The sequence below is a fragment of the Triticum dicoccoides genome, chromosome 2B, assembly GCF_002162155.2.
Source record: "Triticum dicoccoides isolate Atlit2015 ecotype Zavitan chromosome 2B, WEW_v2.0, whole genome shotgun sequence".
In the NCBI taxonomy this organism is placed as follows: domain Eukaryota; kingdom Viridiplantae; phylum Streptophyta; class Magnoliopsida; order Poales; family Poaceae; genus Triticum; species Triticum dicoccoides.
This window is the reverse complement of record NC_041383.1, coordinates 497,957,700-497,979,669: the sequence shown is the minus strand read 5'-3', so window position 1 is coordinate 497,979,669 and position 21,970 is coordinate 497,957,700. Positions and strand designations below refer to the sequence as shown.

Below are 21,970 nucleotides of genomic sequence, written 5' to 3'. Positions count from 1 at the left end.
GTGTGTAATCCGAAAGTTAGCAGTCGTTGGCTTCAGCCCCCACGCGTACAATGCAGGGGTGTTCGCGAAAAAATGTGCTTAATCACTCTTGCTCCAACGTCTTTGTCCATTAAGGAGGTGATCGCACGACGAACTAGGCAACCGGACTATATAGCTGTAACACTTTCGCTTAGCCGCGGGATTCTAAAGTGGGGCTACTATGTAGCCCCTAGTACCTTCGCGTGCATCCGAATACGGGTGTGTATGTACCTAGCCGGGAAATGGCCCTTCGTTAAGGTGGAGGAATTCTAAAGATTCCATTGAGTCGTCGAGTGGTTGACCAGTCTCTCGCTATATCATGACAGTCAATTTTCAGCTTTCTCTACTAAGGTGCTCATCCGGAATAACCAGGGCACAATCGCAGTAGTTCTCCTTTGGCCACCTTAGCCGATAATAACGGAATGTAAGGCGGCAAACCCAGGAGCCGAGCAAACCCAACATTTGACCAAAGACATGATTCGGAGCTGATGCATATAAGGCCAAACTCGTGACGCCGAACACTCCCGAAGGTATTTGGACTTTATAACAGATGATGAGCTCAAGAATGCCCATTCATTATAAACCCTATGTTTCCAGGTACGGGCGTTAATCTATTGTGGCGAAATGCCAAAAACGGTAGTATCCTCTGTGGGTATGGAACCCATGGGATGGTTAAACAACAAGAGGCAATAGAAAAGGTTTACACAGAGGCTTAATCTAAAAAGAAACCTGTTGCACGGGGCCCTGCTGCACGTCTGCGCCTTTGTCTCTGTTGTGCCGCATTCTGGAAGGGTATCGCGCGAACGTTGTCTGCGGGAAAGGGAAACTCATAGAAGAGTGCAACGTAAGTATGCGATGGATAGTAAAAATGTAAGATGTTGGCCTTCCAATAAGGTTGAGCCAAGAGTGGGGTTTTATTACGTGTTTATAGCCCCTGGTATCCGCTATGGGATTACATATACGGTGCCCTGGTTTGATATGGGCTGCCGGACTCGTCTAACCGTGTCTTTGGTCTTTAACGACTAGTTATATATTTTTTATGTTGGAGGTCGCTTATAGTCCGGCCGCTAGGGCCGTCACGTGTTCCTCTGCACGTGATGAGCGCTCTATTATTCTTCTAATGGTGATGACGCCACGTGGACCGGGCATCTTAAGTGTAAGGTAGCCATAGTGCGGCAATGCGTTGAAGCGGGCGAAGGCCGTTCTTCTGAGCACTGCGTGATAGTCGCTTTGGAAGGGTGCGATGATGAAGAGTCGTTCTTCGCTTCTGGAGTTGCCTGGAGAGCCGAATGTTACCTCCAGTATGACGGAGCCTCTGTTGTAGGCTTCAACGCCTGGTATCACCCCTTCAAAGGTGGTGTTAATCTTGCTGATTCTGGATGAGTCTATCCCCATCCTACGGACAGTGTCCTCATATAGTAAATTGAGACTGCTGCCGCCGTCCATGAGGACGTGGGTGAGGTGGTATCCGTCAATCATTGGGTCAAGCACCAAGGCATCTAATCCTTCACGCCGAATGCTAGTTCGGCCGTCCAGGTGATCGAAGGTGATCGAACAAGACATCCAGTAGTTACGTTTGGGTACGATGGGCTCTATGTCGCGTGCGTCTTTATGGGCGTGTTCGTGCCTTCCCAAGGATGTGCGAGTCGCGTGGATCATGTTCACTGTTTTAACCTCTGGCGGGAATTTTTTCTGTCCCCCTGTGTTCGGCTGGCGAGGTTCATCCTCGCCTTCACTTGGTGTTTCCCTTCCCTTGTGTTCGGCGTTTAGTTTGCCGGCCTGCTTGAAGACCAGCACTCTCTGTGCATGTGGTTCACAGGTTTGTCGGGGGTGCCATGAATTTGGCATAGTCTGTCCAGAACTCTGTTCAGACCGGACGGTCCCTCTTTACTGCCTTTAGATGTCTTATTTTGCTGGTTAGGTCGAGAGCCCATGAATCCGGCATTAACCGTTGTGTTATCCAGGCTTTCTTCCTTGTTTTGGCGTTTATTTTTATTACGTCGTGGCTTCCCGTTGCCATCCCTTATTTAGGATGTGCTGGGGTCGCTGGTGCCTTTACGGGCTAGCCAGCTATCTTCTCCCGCGCAAAAGCGGGTCATAAGGCTTGTTAGGGTTACCATTGTCCTTGGATTTTCTTGGCCGAGGTGTCTGGCGAGCCACTCGTCACAGATGCTGTGTTTGAATGCCGCTAAGGCTTCGGCATCCGGACAATCAACGATTTGATTCTTCTTAGTGAGGAATCTGTTCCAAAGCTTACGGGCGGACTCTCCGGGTTGTTGGATTATGTGACTAAAATCGTCAGCATCCGGAGGCCGGACATAAGTCCCTTGAAAATTGGCCCTGAAGGTGTCCTCTAGTTCCTCCCAGCTCCCAATTGAATTTTCGGGGAGGCCTTTCAACCAGTGCCGAGCTGGTCCCTTCAGTTTGAGGGGAAGGTATTTGATGGCGTGGAGGTCATCCCCGCGAGCCATATGTATATGCAGGATAAAGTCCTCGATCCAGACCCCTGGGTCCGTCGTTCCATCGTATGCCTCTATGTTCACATGTTTAAAGCCCTGTGGGAATTCATGGTCCAGTACTTCATCAGTAAAGCACAGGAGGTGAGCAGCCCCTCTGTATCTGGACGCGCTGTGGCATGCCGTCGGCTGTTGTTGTGTTCGGTGTTTATTCCAAACTGGTATTCGGTTGTCATAACTGTTTTGACGACCACAGTCCCCCGTCGAGGTGTGTCCTTTAGATCCGTAGATGGACCTAGCTGCGCTAGCTTTATTATCCAGGTGCTCACGTAGATCGTGCGTGTCCTTGGTAGTTGATTTATTGCGGTTATGAAGTGGTACGTCTTGTCTCCTGGTCGTGTTATTCTGTGGTGGAACGGCCTCGTCGTCGAATTCTGGCAGTGGCTTTCATTTTGGGTAGCTCTTTGTGTGGCGATCGTCACCATATCTTTCTTCAGTGTCTAACACTTTGTTCCATCTGCGATTGAGCATTTCCTGTGCGGCTTTAAGCCGTTGCTTCTGCCTCTTCAGATTTCTTGTTGTGGCCATAAGCTTTCTGTGGAGGTTCTCTTGTTCCACGCGTTCTTCCGGAACGATGAATGCGTCATCGTCCGGACTGTCTTCTTGTCCTGGGTCGGTTGGATGAACTCATCCCTCTGGATCATTGTCTTCGGGCGTCTGGTCCGAACTATGCTCGGCGTGACCTGGTTCGTCCTGCTCCATCGCTGGTTCCGTTTGGTCGTTGTTGCCTTCGGGGTTGGCCGGAGTATCCATTCTTCTGGCGCTCTTGCTGATATTTTTACTGTTGCTGGATTTGGAACGGCGTCTGCGCCGTTGCTTTGGTTTTTGCCCGGGGGTTTTATCTTCCGGATTGTCACCGTCGTCTTCCTTGGGCGTATCCACCATGTATATGTCATGTGACGAGGCGGGAATCCGGTACCCCCATAGATTCTGAGTCTTCTCCTGCATCGTCGTCCATAGCGTCGATGCCTTTGGAGTCGAAGTCAAGCGCGTCGGTTAAATCATCAACTGTGGCTATCAAGTGGGTGGTGGGTGGGTAACGAATTTCTTTGTCGCTTGCTCCCCACTCGAGCCGGACATAGTTTGGCCCGGAATTCTCTGTCAAAGAGAGAATTTTAAATGATTTTAGTATGTCGCCAAAGGGCGAGTGCTGGAAGATGTCCGCAGCGGCGAACTCCATTACCGGGGCCCAGGCAAGCTTGGCGGGCTCGGGAGTGCGCGGACCGGGTCCTATAACCGGATATGAATCCGGGGGTCCAGGGTTACAGGCTCCCTCAAAAGTGAGGCCTGTGTTCGGCTCTATCGCCGGTGAGGGTACGACCTACGGGGCGGGGTCCAGCCCTCCGTCTGTAGGCAACGCAACCTGCCCCGGATTTAGATCCGGGGCTTCTGCCGGGGTAATATCCCGAGCATCGTTTGACAGTAGGTCTAAGCCGTGCTCGTCGTGATTGTTCAGCGACCCTGATGTTGGCCTGAATCTGTCGAAGATCAAGTCTCCGCGAATATCCGTTGTGTAGTTCAAGTTTCCGAACCTGACCTGGTGGCCGGGGGCATAACTATCGATCTGCTCCAGGTGGCCAAGCGAATTGGCCCGCAGCGCGAAGCCGCCGAACATGAAGATCTATCCGGGGAGGAAAGTCTCACCCTGGACAGCGTTGTTGATGATGATTGAAGGAGCCATCGAGCCTGACAGCGACGACACAGAGGAACTCTCAATGAAAGCACCAATGTCGGTGTCAAAACCGGCGGATCTCGGGTAGGGCCGTAGGGGGTCCCGATCTGTGCGTCAAGGCTGATGGTAATAGGAAACAAGGGACACAGATGTTTACCCAGGTTCGCGCCCTCTCGATGGAGGTAAAACCCTACTTCCTGCTTGATTAATATTGATGATAAGGGTAGTACAAGAGTAGATCTACCACGAGATCGTAGAGGCTAAACCCTAGGAGCTAGCCTATGATGGTATGATTGTAATTGTGATCGGCCTTCTAAGGACCAACCTCTCCGGTTTATATAGACACCGGAGAGGGCTAGGGTTTACATGGAGTCGGTTACAAGAAAGGAAACACAATATCCGGATCGCCAAGCTTGCCTTCCACGCAAAGGAGAGTCCCATCCGAATACGGACCGAAGTCTTGAGTCTTGTATCTTCACGCTTCAATAGTACGGACGTTGTACACAGTCCAGCTGTCCGGATACCCCCTAATCTAGGACTCCCTCAATGCCCCCGGAATGCATCCCCTCTTTTGTCTTCGTTTATCGGTAACTTTACTTGGAGCTCAATTTTTATTCGCCACATGATATGTGTTTTGCTTGGAGCCTCTTGTATGATATTAGTATTTGCTTTTTAGTTTTCCACAATCATCCTTGTGTTGGGGAACGTTGCATAAAATAAAATGTTTCCTACGTTCACCAAGATCAATCTATGGAGTCATCTAGCAACGAGAGAGGGGAGTGCATCTACATACCCTTGTAGATCGCGTGCGGAAGCGTTCAAGAGAACGGGGTTGAGGGAGTCGTACTCGTCGTGATCCAAATCACAAGAGATCCTAGTGCCGAACGGACGGCACCTCCGCGTTCAACACACGTACGGTTGAGGAATACATCTCCTCCTTCTTGATCCAGCAAGGGGAAGGAGAGGTTGACAGAGATCCAACAGCACGACGGCGTGGTGGTGGATGCAGCAGCGATCTCGGCAGGGCTTCGCCGAGCTTCTATGAGAGGGAGAGGTGTAGCAATGGGGAGAGGGAGGCGCCAAGAGCATGGGTGCGGCTGCCCTCCCTCCTCCTTTATATAGGCCCCCTAGGGGGGGCGCCGGCCCTAGGAGATGCAATCTCCAAGGGGGGGCGGCCAGGGGGGAAACTTGCCCCCCAAGCCAGGTGGAGGCGCCCCCACCCCTAGGGTTTCCAACCCTAGGCGCAGGGAGGGCCCAAGGGGGGGGGCACCAGACCACCAGGGGCTGGTTCCCCTTCCACTTCAGCCCATGGGGCCTTCCGGGATAGGTGGCCCCACTCGGTGGACCCCCAGGACCCTTCCGGTGGTCCCGGTACAATACCGGTGACCCCCCAAACTTTCCCGATGGCCGAAACCCGACTTCCTATATATAATTCTTCACCTTCGGACCATTCTGGAACTCCTCGTGACATTCGGGATCTCATTCGGGACTCCGAACAACTTTCGGGTTACTGCATACTAATATCTCTACAACCCTAGCGTCACCGAACCTTAAGTGTGTAGACCCTACGGGTTCGGGAGACATGCAGACACGACCGAGACGCCTCTCCGGTCAATAACCAACAGCGGGATCTGGATACCCATGTTGGCTCCCACATGCTCCTCGATGATCTCATCGGATGAACCACGATTTCGAGGATTCAATCAACCCCGTATACAATTCCCTTTGTCAATCGGTACGTTACTTGCCCGAGACTCGATCGTCGGTATCCCAATACCTCGTTCAATCTCGTTATCGGCAAGTCACTTTACTCATACCGTAATGCATGATCCTGTGACCAGACACTTGGTCACATTGAGCTCATTATGATGATGCATTACCGAGTGGGCCCAGAGATACCTCTCCGTCATACAGAGTGACAAATCCCAGTCTCGATTCGTGCCAACCCAACAGACACTTTTGGAGATACCCGTAGTGCACCTTTATAGTCACCCAGTTATGTTGTGACATTTGGCACACCCAAAGCACTCCTACGGTATCCGGGAGTTGCACAATCTCATGTTCTAAGGAAATGATACTTGACATTTGGAAAAGCTCTAGCGAAACGAACTACACGATCTTTGTGCTAAGCTTAGGATTGGGTCTTGTCCATCACATCATTCTCCTAATGATGTGATCCCGTTATCAATGACATCCAATGTCCATAGTCAGGAAACCATGACTATCTGTTGATCAACGAGCTAGTAAACTAGAGGCTCACTAGGGACTTGTTGTGGTCTATGTATTCACACATGTATTACGATTTCCGGATAATACAATTATAGCATGAACAATAGACAATTATCATGAACAAAGAAATATAATAATGACCATTTTGTTATTGCCTTTAGGGCATATTTCAACACCATGTTGTACACACCTTTTGGGAGAAGCCCACTTGATTGAAATTTATTAGAATACTCTATGTGCTTCGCTTATATCTTTTGAGCTAGATAGTTTTGCTCTAGTGCTTCACTTATATCTTTTAGAGCACGGCGGTGGCTTAATTTTGTAGAAATTACTAGTCTCTCATGCTTCACTTATATTATTTTGAGAGTCTCTTAGAACAACATGGTATTTGCTATGGTTATAAAATTGGTCCTAGAATGGTAGGCATCCAAGTTGGGTATAATAAAAACTATCATAGGAAGTGAATTGGATTCTATGATCAATTTGATACTTGGTAATTGTTTTGAGATATGGAGGTAGTGATATTAAAGTCATGCTAGTTGGGTGATTATGAATTTAAAGAATGCTTGTGTTGAAGTTAGCAAGTCCCATAGCATGCACGTATGGTTAAAGTTGTGTAACAAATTTGAAACATGAGGTGTCCTTGGATTGTGCATCCTTATGAGTGGCGGTCGGGGACGAGCGATGGTCTTTTCCTACCAATCTATCCCTCTAGGAGCATGCACGTAGTGCTTGGTTTTTGATGACTTGTAGATTTTTGCAATAAGTATATGAGTTCTTTTGACTAATGTTGATTCCATGGATTATACGCACTTTTACCTTTCCATCATTGCTAGCCTCTTCGGTACCGTGCATTGCCCTTTCTCACCTTGAGAGTTGGTGCAAACTTCGCCGGTGCATCCAAACCCCATGATATGATATGCTCTATCACACATAAACCTCCTTATGTCTTCCTCAAAACAGCCACCATACCTACCTATTATGGCATTTCCATATCCATTCCGAGATATATTGCCATGCAACTTTCCACCGTTCCGTTTATCATCATGACATGCATTACTATTTGTTATATTGCCATTACATGATCATGTAGTTGACATAGTATTTGTGGCAAGGCCACTTTGCATAATTTTTCATACATGTCACTCTTGATTCATTGTCCATCCGGTACACCGCCGGAGGCATTCATATAGAGTCATATCTTGTTCTAGTTTTGAGTTGTAATTCATGAGTTGTAAATCAATAAAAGTGTGATGATCATCATTATTAGAGCATTGTCCCCAAAAAGGAAAAAAGGCCAAAAAAAGAAAGGCCAAAGAAAATAAAAAGAAGAAAGGCCAAAAAGAAAGAAAGGCCCAAAAAAAAGAAAATAAAAGAAAATAAATAAAAGGGGGCAATGTTACTATCTCTTTTCGACACTTGTGCTTCAAAGTAGCACCATGTTCTTCATATAGAGAGTCTCATATGTTGTCATTTCATATACTAGTGAGAATTTTTCATTATAGAACTTGGCTTGTATATTCTTACGATGGGCTTCCTCAAAATGCCCTAGGTCTTCGTGAGCAAGCAAGTTGGATGCACACCCACTAGTTTTCTTTTGTTGAGCTTTTATACATTTATAGCTCTAGTGCATCCGTTGCATGGCAATCCCTACTCCTCATGTTGACATCAATTGATGGGCATCTCCATAGCCCGTTGATTATCCTCGTCAATGTGAGACTTTCTCTTTTTTGTCTTCTCCACACAATCCCCTTCATCATATTCTATTCCACCCATAGTGCTATATCCATGGCTCACGCTCATGTATTGCGTGAAAGTTGAAGAAGTTTGAGATTATTTAAGTACAAAACAATTGCTTGGCTTGTCATCGGGGGTGTATAATTTGGGAGCATTTTTGTGTGACGAAAATGAAGCATAGCCTAACTATATGATTTTTGTAGGGATGAACTTTCTTTAGCCATGTTATTTTGAGAAGACATGATTGCTTTGATTAGTATGCTTGAAGTATTACTATTCCTTATGTCAATATGAACTTTTATTTTGAATCATTTGGATCTAAACATTCATGCCACAATAAAGAAAATTACATTGAGAATTATGCTAGGTAGCATTCCACATCAAAAATTCTGTTTTTATCATTTACCTACTCGAGGACGAGCAGGAATTAAGCTTGGGGATGCTTGATACGTCTCCAACGTATCTATAATTTTTTATTGTTCCATGCTACTATATTACCATTTTGGATGTTTATGGGCTTTACTTTACACATTTATATCATTTTTGGGACTAACCTACTAACCGGAGGCCCAACCCGTATTGCTGTTTTTTTTGCCTATTTCAGTATTTCGAAGAAAAGGAATATCAAATGGAGTCCAAACAGAATGAAACCTTCGGGAGCGTGATTTTTGGAATGAACGTGATCCAGAGGACTTGGAGTGCAAGTCAAGAAGCAGTCGAGGCGGCCACGAGGGTGGAGGGCGCGCCCACCCCTACAAGGCGCGCCCCCTATCTCGTGGGCCCCTTGGGCGGCCACCGACCTACTTCCTCCTATATATACCCACATACCCCGAGAACATCCAGGGAGCCAACAAAAAACTATTTCCACCACTGTAACCTTCTGTATCCGTGAGATCCCATCTTGGAGCCTTTGCCGGCGCTCCGCCGAAGGGGGAATCGACCATGGAGGGCTTCTACATCAACACCATAGCCCCTCCGATGAGTTGTGAGTAGTTTACCACAGACCTTCGGGTCCATAGTTATTAGCTAGATGGCTTCTTCTCTCTTTTTGGATCTCAATACCATGTTCTCCTCAATCTTCTTGGAGATCCATTCGATGTAACTCTTTTTGCAGTGTGTTTGTCGAGATCCGATGAATTGTGGGTTTATGATCAAGTTTATCTATGAGAAATATTTGAATCTCCTCTGAATTCTTTTATGTGTTATTAAGTTATCTTTGCAAGTCTCTTCGAATTATCAGTTTGGTTTGGCCTACTAGATTGATCTTTCTTGTAATGGGAGAAGTGCTTAGATTTGGGTTCAATCTTGCGGTGCCTTTCCCAGTGACACCAGGGGCAGCAAGGCACGTATTGTATTGTTTCCATCGAGGATAAAAAGATGGGGTTTATATCATATTGCATGAGTTTATCCCTCTACATCATGTCATCTTTCTTAATGTGTTACTCTGTTCTTATGAACTTAATACTCTAGATGCATGCTGGATAGCGGTCGATGTGTGGAGTAATAGTAGTAGATGCAGGCAGGAGTCGGTCTACTTGTCACGGACGTGATGCCTATATACATGATCATGCCTAGATAATCTCATAATTATTCGCTTTTCTATCAATTGCTCGACAGTAATTTGTTCACCCACCGTAATACTTATGCTATCTTGAGAGAAGACACTAGTGAAACCTATGGCCCCCGGGTCTATATTTGATCATATAAGCTTTCAATCTACTTTTATTTGCATCTTTACTTTTCCAATCTATATTATAAAATACCAAAAATATATTTATCTTATCATACTATCTCTATCAGATCTCACTTTCGCAAGTGGTCGTGAAGGGATTGACAACCCCTTTATTGCGTTGGTTGCGAGTTCTTTGTTTGTTTTTGTAGGTGCGTGGGACTTTTGAGGAGCCTCCTACTGGATTGATTTCATGGTTCTCAAAAACTGAGGGAAATACTTACGCTACTGCTGCTGCATCACCCTTTCCTCTTCAAGGAAAACCAACGCAAGCTCAAGACGTATCACACGACATCTTTTCAATAGCTTCAACTTTAGCTTTATCAACTTCAATACCTCTTTAAGAAATCTTATGCCCCAAGACAATACCTTCATTAACCATAAAGTGGCACTTCTCCCAATTCAAGACAAGATTAGTTTCTTCACATCTCTACAAAACTCGATCAAGGTTGCTTAAGCAATCATCAAAAGAAGTTCCATACACGGAGAAATCATCCATGAAAACCTCAACAATCTTTTCACAAAAGTCAGAGAATATAGCAGTCATACATCTTTGAAAGGTAGCAGGTGCATTGCATAAACCAAAATGCATACGTCTATTAGCAAAGGTATCGAAAGGGCAAGTAAAAGTGGTCTTATCCTGATCCTCTTTTGACACAGGTATTTGGGAGAAACCAGAATAACCATCTAGAAAGCAAAAATGTGTATGTTTGGATAATCTTTCTAGCATTTGATCAATAAAAGGTAGAGGGTAATGATCTTTCCTAGTAGGTTTATTTAATTTTCAGAAATCAATTACCATTCTATGACCTGTAACAACTCTTTGTGGGATCAATTCATCTTTATCATTAGGAACAACAGTAATACCTCCCTTTTTAGGGACACAATGGACAGGACTTACCCATCGACTATCAGCAACATGATAAATTATACCTGCCTCCAAAAGCTTTAGTATTTCATTTCATACCACTTCTTTCATCTTAGGATTTAACGGCCGTTGGTGATCAACAACTAGTTTAGCATCTTTCTCTAGCTTTATTTTGTGCTGGCATAGAGTGGGACTAATGCCCTTAAGATCATCAAGAGTATATCCAATAGCAACACGGTGCTTCTTCAGAGTTTTCAATAATTTCTCTTCTTCCTGCTCTGAAAGATTACCAGTAATAATAACAAGATATGTCTTCTTTTCATCAAGATAAGCATATTTAAGAGTATCAGGTAGTGGTTTAAGCTCAAACACGGGATCACCCTTGGGTGGAGGAGGATCCCCTAGGATTTCAACAGACAAGTTGTGTTTCAAAATAGGTCCCTGTTTAAAGAATACTTCATCTATTTCCCATCTTTCATTCATAAACATATCATTTTCATGGTCTAGACAATATTGTTCTAAAGGATCATTAGGAGGCACGAAAATAGAAGCAAGACCAATAATATCATCTTTACTAGGCAATTGTTTATCATGGGGTTGTCTACGGAATTTAGCAAAATTAAAGTCACATATCCCCTAAACCAATAGTAACAATATCATTTTCGTAGTCTATCTTAGCATTAACAATATTCAAGAAGGGTCTACCAAATATAATGGTACAAAAGTCATCTTGTGGGAACCAAGAACAAGAAAATCAGTAGGATATTTAACTTTCCCACACAAGACTTCAACATCTCTAACAATCCCAACTGGTGAAATAGTATCTCTATTGGCAAGCTTAATAGTAACATCAATATCTATTTCAGCAGGTGCAATATCATGCATAATTTCTTTGTATAAGGAATGAGGTATTACACTCGCACTAGCACCCATATCACATAAGCCATGATAACAATGATCTCCTATTTTAACAGAAACAACAGGCATGCCGACAACATGTCTATGTTTATTTTTAGTATCGGGTCTAGCAATTCTAGCAGCTTCATCACAGAAGTAAATAACATGCCCATAAATATTATCGACCAAGAGATCTTTAACCATAGTAATACTAGGTTCAACTTTAATTTGCTCGGGGGGTGTAGATGTTATAGCATTACTCTTACGAACCACAGTTGAAGCTTTATCATGATCCTTTATTCTAACAGGGAAAGGTGGTTTCTCAATATAAGCAGTAGGAACAATAGGATCAAATTTATAAGTGATAGTCTTTTCTTCAACTTTAATAGGTTTTACTACTTTTACTTCAATGGGAGGATGATATTTAAACCACTTTTCCTTAGGGAGATCAACATGAGTAGCAAATGATTTACAGAATGAAGCTACTCTCTCAGAGTCAAGTCCATATTTAGTGCTAAATTCACGAAAAGCATTGGTATCCATAAAAGATTAAACACAATCAAACTTAGGTGTTATACCTGAATCCTTACCATCGTCGAGCTCCCAATCTTCAGAGTTGTGTTTAATTCTTTTCGATAAATCCCATTTGAATTCAATAGTCTTCGTCATAAAAGAAGCAGTACAAGAAGTATCGAGCATGGAGCGATTATTGAGAGAAAGCCGAGCATAAAAATTTTGAATAATAATTTCTCTTGAGAGCTCATGATTGGGGCATGAATATAACATTTACTTAAGCTTTCCCCAAGATTGAGCGATACTTTCTCTTTCGCGAGGCCAAAAATTATATATATAATTACGATCACGATGAACCAGATGCATAGGATAAAATTCTGATGAAATTCCAATTTCAATTGGTTGTAGTTCCATGATCCAATATCATCACATAGCCTAAACCATGTCAATGACTTTCCCTTCAAAGATAAAGGGAAAAACTTCTTCTTGATAACATCCTCGGGCATACCTCCAAGCTTAAATAATCCACAAACTTCATCCACATAGATTAGGTGCATATCGGGATATAATGTTCCATCTCCTGTAAAAGGATTAGCTAGCTGTTTCTCTATCATACTCGAAGGAATTTCAAAGTAAACCATTTCAGTAGGTTGAGGAGCAACTGTTTGCTCTACTGGTCGGGGTGAAGATACCCCGAACAAGCCCCTCAAAGGATTATTTTCCATAGTAACAAGTGACAGTAAATTTCAGCACACTATATAAATTTTTCCTTACCAAATTCCACCTACCAAAGGCGCTTCACTCCCCGGCAATGGCGCCAGAAGAGAGTCTTGATGACCCACAAGTATAGGGGATCTATTGTAGTCCTTTCGATAAGTAAGAGTGTCGAACCGAATGAGGAGCAGAAGGAAACGACAAGCGGGTTTCAGTAAGTTATTCTGTGCAAGCACTGAAATTATCAGTAACAGATAGTTTTGGGATAAGGTAATTTGTAACGGGTAACAAGTAACAAAAGTAAACAAGGTGCAGCAAGATGCCCCAATCCTTTTTGTAGCAAAGGACAAGCCTGGACAAACTCTTATATAAAGGAAAGCGCTCCCCGAGGACACATGGGAATTATCGTCAAGCTAAATTTCATCATGCTCATATGATTCGCGTTCATTACTTTGATAATTTGATATGTGGGTGGACCGGTTCTTGGGGACTGACCTACCTTGGACAAGCATCCCACTTATGATTAACCCCCCTCGCAAGCATCCACAACTACGAAAGAAGAATTAAGGTAAACCTAACCATAGCATGAAACATATGGATCCAAATCAGCCCCTTATGAAGCAACACATAAACTAGGGTTTAAGCATCTGTCACTCTAGCAACCCATCATCTATTTATTACTTCCCAATGCCTTCCTCTAGGCCCAAAAAATGGTGAAGTGTCATGTAGCCGACATTCACATAACACCACTAGAGGAGAGACAACATACATCTCACCAAAATATCAAACGAATACCAAATTCACATGACTACTTATAACAAGACTTCTCCCATGTCCTCGAGAACAAACGTAACTACTCACAAATCATATTCATGTTCATAATTAGAGGGGTATTAATATGCATAAAGGATCTTAACATATGATCTTCCACCTAATAAACCAACTAGCATCAACTACAAGGAGTAATCAACACTACTAACAACCCACAGGTACCAATCTGAGGTTTTGAGACAAAGATCGGATACAAGAGATGAACTAGGGTTTGAGAGGAGATGGTTTTGGTGAAGATGTTGATGGAGATTGACCCCCTCCTGATGAGACGATCGATGGTGATGACGATAGTGATGATTTCCCCCTCCCGGAGGGATGTTTCCTCGGTAGAACAGCTCCGCCGGAGCCCTAGATTTGTTCCGCCAAGGTTCCGCCTCGAGATGGTGGCGCTTCGTCCCAAAAGCTTCCTTCTGATTTTTTCCAGGGCAAAAGACACCTTATACCAGAAGATGGGCATCTGGGGGCTTCCAGGTGGCCCACGAGGCAGGGGGCGCGCCCAGGAGGGTAGGGCATGATGGCCCACAAGTATAGGGGATCTATCGTAGTCCTTTCGATAAGTAAGAGTTTCGAACCCAACGAGGAGCATAAGGAAATGACAAGCGGTTTTCAGTAAGGTATTTTCTGCAAGCACCGAAATTGTAGGTAACAGATAGTTTTGTGATAAGATAATTTGTAACGGGTAACTACCAATGAAAGTAAATAAGGTGCAGCAAGGTGGCCCAATCCTTTTGTAGCAAAGGACAAGCCTGGACAAGTTCTTATAATGAGAAAAGCGCTCCCGAGGACACATGGAAATTATCGTCAAGCTAGTTTTCATCACGCTCATATGATTCGCGTTCGTTACTTTGATAATTTGATATGTGGGTGGACCGGTGCTTGGGTGTTGCCCTTTCTTGGACAAGCATCCCACTTATGATTAACTCCTATTGCAAGCATCCGCACTACAAAAGAAGTATTAAGATAAACCTAACCATAGCATGAAACAAGTGGATCCAAATCAGCCCCTTATGAAGCAATGCATAAACTAGGGTTTAAGCTTCTGTCACTCTAGCAACCCATCATCTACTTATTACTTCCCAATGCCTTCCTCTAGGCCCAAATAATGGTGAAGTGTCATGTAGTCGATGTTCACATAACACCACTAGAGGAGAGACAACATACATCTCATCAAAATATCGAACAAATACCAAATTCACATGACTATTAATAGCAAGACTTCACCCATGTCCTCAGGAACAAACATAACTACTCACAAAGCATATTCATGTTCATGATCAGAGGAGTATTAATATGCATTAAGGATCTGAACATATGATCTTCCACCGGATAAACCAACTAGCATCAACTACAAGGAGTAATCAACACTACTAGCAACCCACAGGTACCAATCTGAGGTTTTTGTACAAAGATTGGATACAAGAGATGAACTAGGGTTTGAGAGGAGATGGTGCTGGTGAAGATGTTGATGGAGATTGACCCCCTCCCGATGAGAGGATTGTTGGTGATGACGATGGTGATGATTTCCCCCACCCAGAGGGAAGTTTCCCCGGCAGAACAGCTCCACCGGAGCCTTAGATTGGTTCCGCCAAGGTTCCGCCTCGTGGCGGCGGAGTTTCATCCTGTAAGCTTGCTTATGATTTTTCCAGGGTAAAAGACTTCATATAGTAGAAGATGGGCACCAGAGGGCCACCAGGGGGCCCACGAGGCAGGGGGCGCGCCCAGTAGGGGTGGGCGTGCCCCCCCGCCCTCGTGGCCAGGGTGTGGGCCCCCTCTGGTACTTTTTTCGCTCAATAATTCTTATTAATTTCAAAAATGACTTTCGTGGACTTTCACGACTTTTGGAGCTGTGCGGAATAGGTTTCCAATATTTGCTCATTTTCCAGCCCAGAATCCCAGCTGCCGGCATTCTCCCTCTTCATGTTAAACCTTGTAAAATAAGAGAGAATAGCCATAAGTATTATGACATAACGTTAATAACAACCCATAATGCAATAAATATCGATATAAAAGCATGATGCAAAATGAACGTATGAACTCCCCCAAGCTTAGACCTCGCTTGTCCTCGAGATGAAGCCGATATCAAAAAATATGTCCACATGTTTAGAGATAGAGGTGTCGATAAAAATAAAATACGGACATGATGGCATCATGATCATTCTTATAACAACAACATATATAGATTTTGTCATGTGATTTCTTATGCTCAAGTAACAATCTATTCACAATGTCAAGTATGGTTCAGAAACTTCATTGAGAACTAATAAACTATAATATCAGTCATTGAAGCAATTGCAATTTATCATAACATTAGAAAGAGTCAAGAATAGAGCTTTTCAGCAAGTCCACATACTCAACTATCATTTAGTCTTCTACAATTGCTAACACTCACGCAATACTTATGGTTCTGGAGTTTTAGTTGGACACAGATAAAGATAGGGGCTTATAGTGTTGCCTCCCAACGTCTTACCTCAAGGGTAATGTCAACAATAATACTTCATGCTAACTTACATCTAATTGGATATATATATATATATCAGGAACTTTCCAACACGAGGTGCTTGCCAAAGGATAAAATGAAAAAGGGAAAGGTGAGGATCACCTTGACTCTTGCATAATGTAAAAGACATAAAGTAAAAGATAGGCCCTTCGCAGAGGGAAGCAGAGGTTGTCATGTGCTTTTATGGTTGGATGCACGAAATCTTAATGCAAAAGAACGTCACTTTATATCGCCACTTGTGATATGAACCTTTATTATGCAGTCTGTCACTTTTATTACTTCCATATCAGACGATCGTATAAAGCTTATTTTCTCAGCACTAATAATTCATACATATTTAGAGAGCAATTTTTATTGCTTGCAACATGACAACTTACTTGAAGGATCTTACTCAATCCATAGGTAGGTATGGTGGACTCTCATGGCAAAACTGGGTTTAAGGATATTTGGAAGCACAAGTAGTATCTCTACTTGGTGCAAGGAATTTGGCTAGCATGAGGGGGAAAGGCAAGCTCAACATGTTGGACGATCCATGACAATATACTTTAACTGAGATGTGAGAAAACATAACCCATTATGTTGTCTTCCTTGTCCAACCTCAACTCTTTAGCATGTCATACTTAATGAGTACTCTCAATCTTAAAAGATGTCCAAGATAGTATATTTATATGTGAGAAACTCTCTTTCTTTATTACTTCCTATTAATTGCAACAATGACCAAAACTATGTTTACCAACTCTCAACAGCTTTTATGCCTCATACTCTCTATGTGTGAAGTCATTACTATCCACAAGATCAATATGAACTCTTTTATTTCTTTTTATTCTTTCTATTTTCTCAAGATCATAGCAAGATAGCAAAGCCATTGACTCAACACTAATATTTATTATATATAGCTCATGAACTCAATTACATAAAGGGATCACAAAGCAAAACTCAAAACAAATTCATACCAAAGCTTTATTCTACTAGATCAAGATATTACCAAAAGGATAGAACTAGGAAAAACAATAAATATAGGAGTGTGATGATGATACGATACCGGGGCACCTCCCCCAAGCTTGGCAGTTGCCAAGGGGAGTGCCCATACCCATGTGATTATGTCCTCGGAGGTGGTGAAGAAGGAGTTGTTGATGATGTAGGCTTCTTCCTTAATTTGCACTTGAGAATGGAATTTTGCTCCCTTAGATCATCAATCTCCTGCTCAATGCTTAATATCCTTTTGCATAGTTCTTGTTTGTTTTCCTGCAAGAGGCGAAAAGGGATAAACTTGATCTTGGGTTTCTTGCCCTATCAGGGAGGCTTGACTTTTTAAACTCCACATGCATATCCCCAGGTTGAGATAACGGGACTTCATCTTCTTCTGAGCTCGTCTCCTCCTTTCCCTTAGGCTCGTAGTCTTCTTCTTCCTCGGTGGTCCAGCCACAATGATCCAAGTCCCCGTAGACCTTAGGGTCTATAAGGTAATCAGCCACATAGCTTTCTCCCTCCGAATCCTGGGATGACATATTGCTCTAATCCGTTGCAGAAACAGCTCGAAACAAAGACAGAAGATGTTTGCGTGGTATGGTGGTCAAAACATTCGGGAGATTATATAATGATTTTTTACCGACTGAAAGAAGTAACGTGCAAGAAAACGGAGTCTAGAGGGCACACGAGGTGCCCACGAGGTAGGGGGTCCACCCTCCACCCTCGTGGACGCCTCGTGTCCTTCCCGGACAACTTCTTATTTTCCTATTTTCTTAAATATTCCAAAACGGAGAAAAATTGCTATTAGAACTGTTTTGGAGTCGATTTACTTACCATACCACATACCTATTCCTTTTCGGAGTGTGAAACATTCTGGAAAGTGTCTCTTATGTATTCCTCCGGGGTTACGGTTTCAATAATGTTAGTTTCAACATTTATAGGATTACCTGAGATATAATGTTTGATTCTTTGACCGTTCACTACCTTCGGATTTGTGCCTTCGAAGTTGTTGATTTTTATGGCACCAGAACGATAGACCTCCTCGATAACGTAAGGGCCTTCCTATTTAGAGAGAAGTTTTCCTGCAAAAAATCTTAAATGAGAGTTGAATAGCAACACATAATCACCTATGTTAAACTCACGCTTTTGTATCCTTTTGTCATGCCATCTTTTAACTTTTTCTTTAAAAGGCTTGGCATTCTCATAAGCCTGGGTTCTCCATTCATCAAGTGAGCTAATGTCAAATAACCTCTTCTCACCGGCAAGTTTGAAATCATAATTGAGCTCTTTAATATCCCAATATGCCTTATGTTCAAGTTTGAGTGGTAAGTGACAAGCTTTTTCATAAACCATTTTATATGGAGACATACCCATAGGATTTTATATGCAGTTCTATAGGCCCATAATGCATCATCAAGTTTCTTGGACCAATTCTTTCTAGATCTATTAACAGTCTTTTGCAAAATTAATTTGAGCTCTCTATTACTCAACTCTACTTGACCACTAGACTATGGGTGATAAGGAGATGCAATTCTATGATTAACATCATAATTGGAAAGCATTTTACGAAAATCACCATGAATAAAATGTGAACCACCATCAGTCATGAGATATCTAGGGACTCCAAACCTCGGAAAAATAACTTATTTGAGCATCTTAATAGAGGTGTTATGATCAACACTACTAGTTGGAATAGCTTCTACCCACTTAGTAACATAATCAACATCAACTAAAATATGTGTATATCCATTAGAGGCAGGAAATGGTCCCATATAATCAAAGCCCCAAACATCAAATGGTTCAATAACAAGAGAATAATTCAAAGGCATTTCTTGAGGTCTACTAATATTACCAATTCTTTGACATTCATCATAGGACAAGACATACTTACGTGCATCTTTGAAGAGAGTAGGCCAATAAAAACCGGATTGCAATACCTTATGTGCACTTCTATCTCCAGCATGGTGTCCTCCATATGGTTCGGAGTGACACTTGCGTAGGATCCGTTCATGTTCATGCTCAGGTACACAATGTCTAATAACACCATCTCCTTCTTTATAAAGGTGTGGGTCATCCCAGAAGTAAAGTCTTAAATCATAAAAGAACTTTTTCTTTTGCTGGTATGTGAAACTAGGTGGTATAAATTTAGCAGCAATGTAATTAGCATAATCAGCATACCATGGAGAGGTACGAGAAGCATTTATGATAGCTAATTGTTCATCAGGAAAGCTATCATCAATTGGTAGTGGGTCATCAAGAACATTCTCTAACTTAGACAGGTTGTCTGCAATGGGGTTCTCAGCTCCCTTTCTGTCAATAATATGCAAATCAAATTCTTTTAGCAAGAGAACCCATCTAATAAGTCTAGGCTTAGCATCTTTCTTTTTCATAAGATATTTAATAGCAGCATGATCAGTGTGAATAGTTACTTTAGAATCAACAATATAAGGTCTGAATTTATCACATGCAAATACAACTGCTAAGAATTCTTTTTCAGTAGTAGCATAATTTCTCTGTGCAGTGTCTAGAGTTTTACTAGCATATTGAATAACATTCAATTTCTTATCAACCCTTTGCCCTAGAACATCACCTACAGCATAATCGCTAGCATCACACATAATTTCGAAGGGTAAATTCCAATCAGGTGGCTGAACAATAGGTGCAGTAATCAAAGCTTTCTTAAGTATTTCAAATGCTTCTATACAATCATCATCAAAGAAAAGGAATATCTTTTGCAATAAATTAGTCAGAGGCCTAGAGGTTTTAGAAAAGTCCTTAATGAACCTCCTATAAAAACCAGCATGACCAAGGAAACTTCTTATACCTTTAATGTCCTTGGGACACATCATCTTTTCAATAGCATCAACTTTAGCTTTCTCAACTTCAATACCTCTTTCAAAAAATTTATGCCCGAAGACAATGCCTTCATTAACCATAAAGTGGCACTTTTCCCAATTCAAGACGAGACTAGTGTCTTTGCATATCTGCAAAACTCGATCAAGGTTGCTCAAGAAATCATCAAAGGAGGATCCATAAATGGAGAAATCATCCATGAATACCTCACAAATCTTTTCACAAAAGTCAGAGAATATAGCCATCATGCATCTTTGAAAGGTAGCAGGTGCATTACATAAACCAAAAGGCATACGTCTATAATAAAAAGTACCGAAAGGGCAAGTAAAAGTAGTCTTTGCTTGATCGTCTGCTGACACAGGTATTTGAGAGAAACCAGAATAACCATCTAGAAAGCAGAAATGTGTATGTTTGGATAGTCTTTCTAGCATTTGATCAATAAAAGGTAAAGGGTAATGATCTTTCTTAGTAGCTTTATTTAATTTACGGAAATCAATTACCATCCTATAACCTGTAATAATTCTTTGCGGGATCAATTCATCTTTATCATTAGGAACTACAGTAATACCTCCCTTCTTAGGGACACAATGGACAGGACTTACCCACTCACTATCAGTAACAAGATAAATTATACCTGCCTCAAGGAGCTTTAGTATTTCCTTCCTTACCACTTCTTTCATCTTAGGATTTAACCGTTGTTGATGATCTCTAACTGGTTTGGCGTCTGCGTCCAATTTAATTTTGTGTTGGCATAGAGTGGGACTAATGCCCTTAAGATCATCAAGAGTATATCCAATAGCAGCACGGTGCTTCTTTAGAGTTTTCAATAATCTTTCCTCTTCCTGCTCTAAAAGGTTAGCACTAATAATAACAGGATATATCTTATTTTCATCAAGATAAGCATATTTAAGAGTATCAGGTAATGGTTTAAGCTCAAATACGGGATCATCCTTGGGTGGAGGGGGATCCCCTAGGATTTCAACAGGTAAGTTGTGTTTCAAAATAAGCCCCTGTTTAAAGAATACTTCATCTATCTCCCTTCTTTCATTCATAAACATATCATTTTCATGGTCTAGCAAGTATTGTTCTAAAGGATCAGTAGGAGGCACGGCAATAGAAGCAAGACCAATAATTTCATCCTTACTAGGCAATTCTTTATCATGGGGTTGTCTACTGAACTTAGCAAAATTAAACTCATGTTTCATATCCCCCAATCCAATTGTAACAACATCCTTTTCACAATCAATCTTAGCATTAACAGTATTCAAGAAGGGTCTACCAAATATAATGGGACAAAAGCTATCTTGTGGGGAGCCAAGAACAAGAAAATCAGCAGGATATTTAACTTTCCCACACAAGACTTCAACATCTCTGACAATCCCAATTGGTGACATAGTATCTCTATTGGCAAGCTTAATTGTAACATCAATATCTTCTATCTCAGCAGGTGCAATATCATGCATAATTTCTTTATATAAGGAAATAGGTATTGCACTAGCACTAGCACCCATATCACATAAGCCATGATAACAATGATCTCCTATTTTAACAGAAATAACAGGCATGCCTACAACAGGTCTATGTATCTTAGCATCGGGTCTAGCAATATTAGCAGCTTCCTCATAGAAGTAAATAACATGCCCATCTATATTATCAGCCAAGAGATCTTTAACCATAGCAATACTAGGTTCAACTTTAACTTGCTCAGGGGGTGTATATGTTCTAGTATTACTTTTACGAACCAAAGTTGAAGCTTTAGCTTGACCCTTTATCCTAACAGGGGAAGGTGGTTTCTCAACATAAGTGGTATGAACAATAGGATCATTATAAGTAATAATCTTTTCTTTAACTGTAATAGGTGCAACTACTTTTACTTCAGTGGGAGGATTATATTTAAACCACTTCTCCTTAGGGAGATCAACATGAG

At 42.3% G+C, this 21,970-nt stretch overlaps 1 pseudogene; it reads right to left on the bottom strand.

The window, feature by feature from the left end:
* LOC119364456 overlaps window positions 1-19,565 on the bottom strand; it is a 93,187-nt pseudogene extending 73,622 nt beyond the window's left edge.
* Window positions 19,566-21,970: the final 2,405 nt, after the last annotated feature.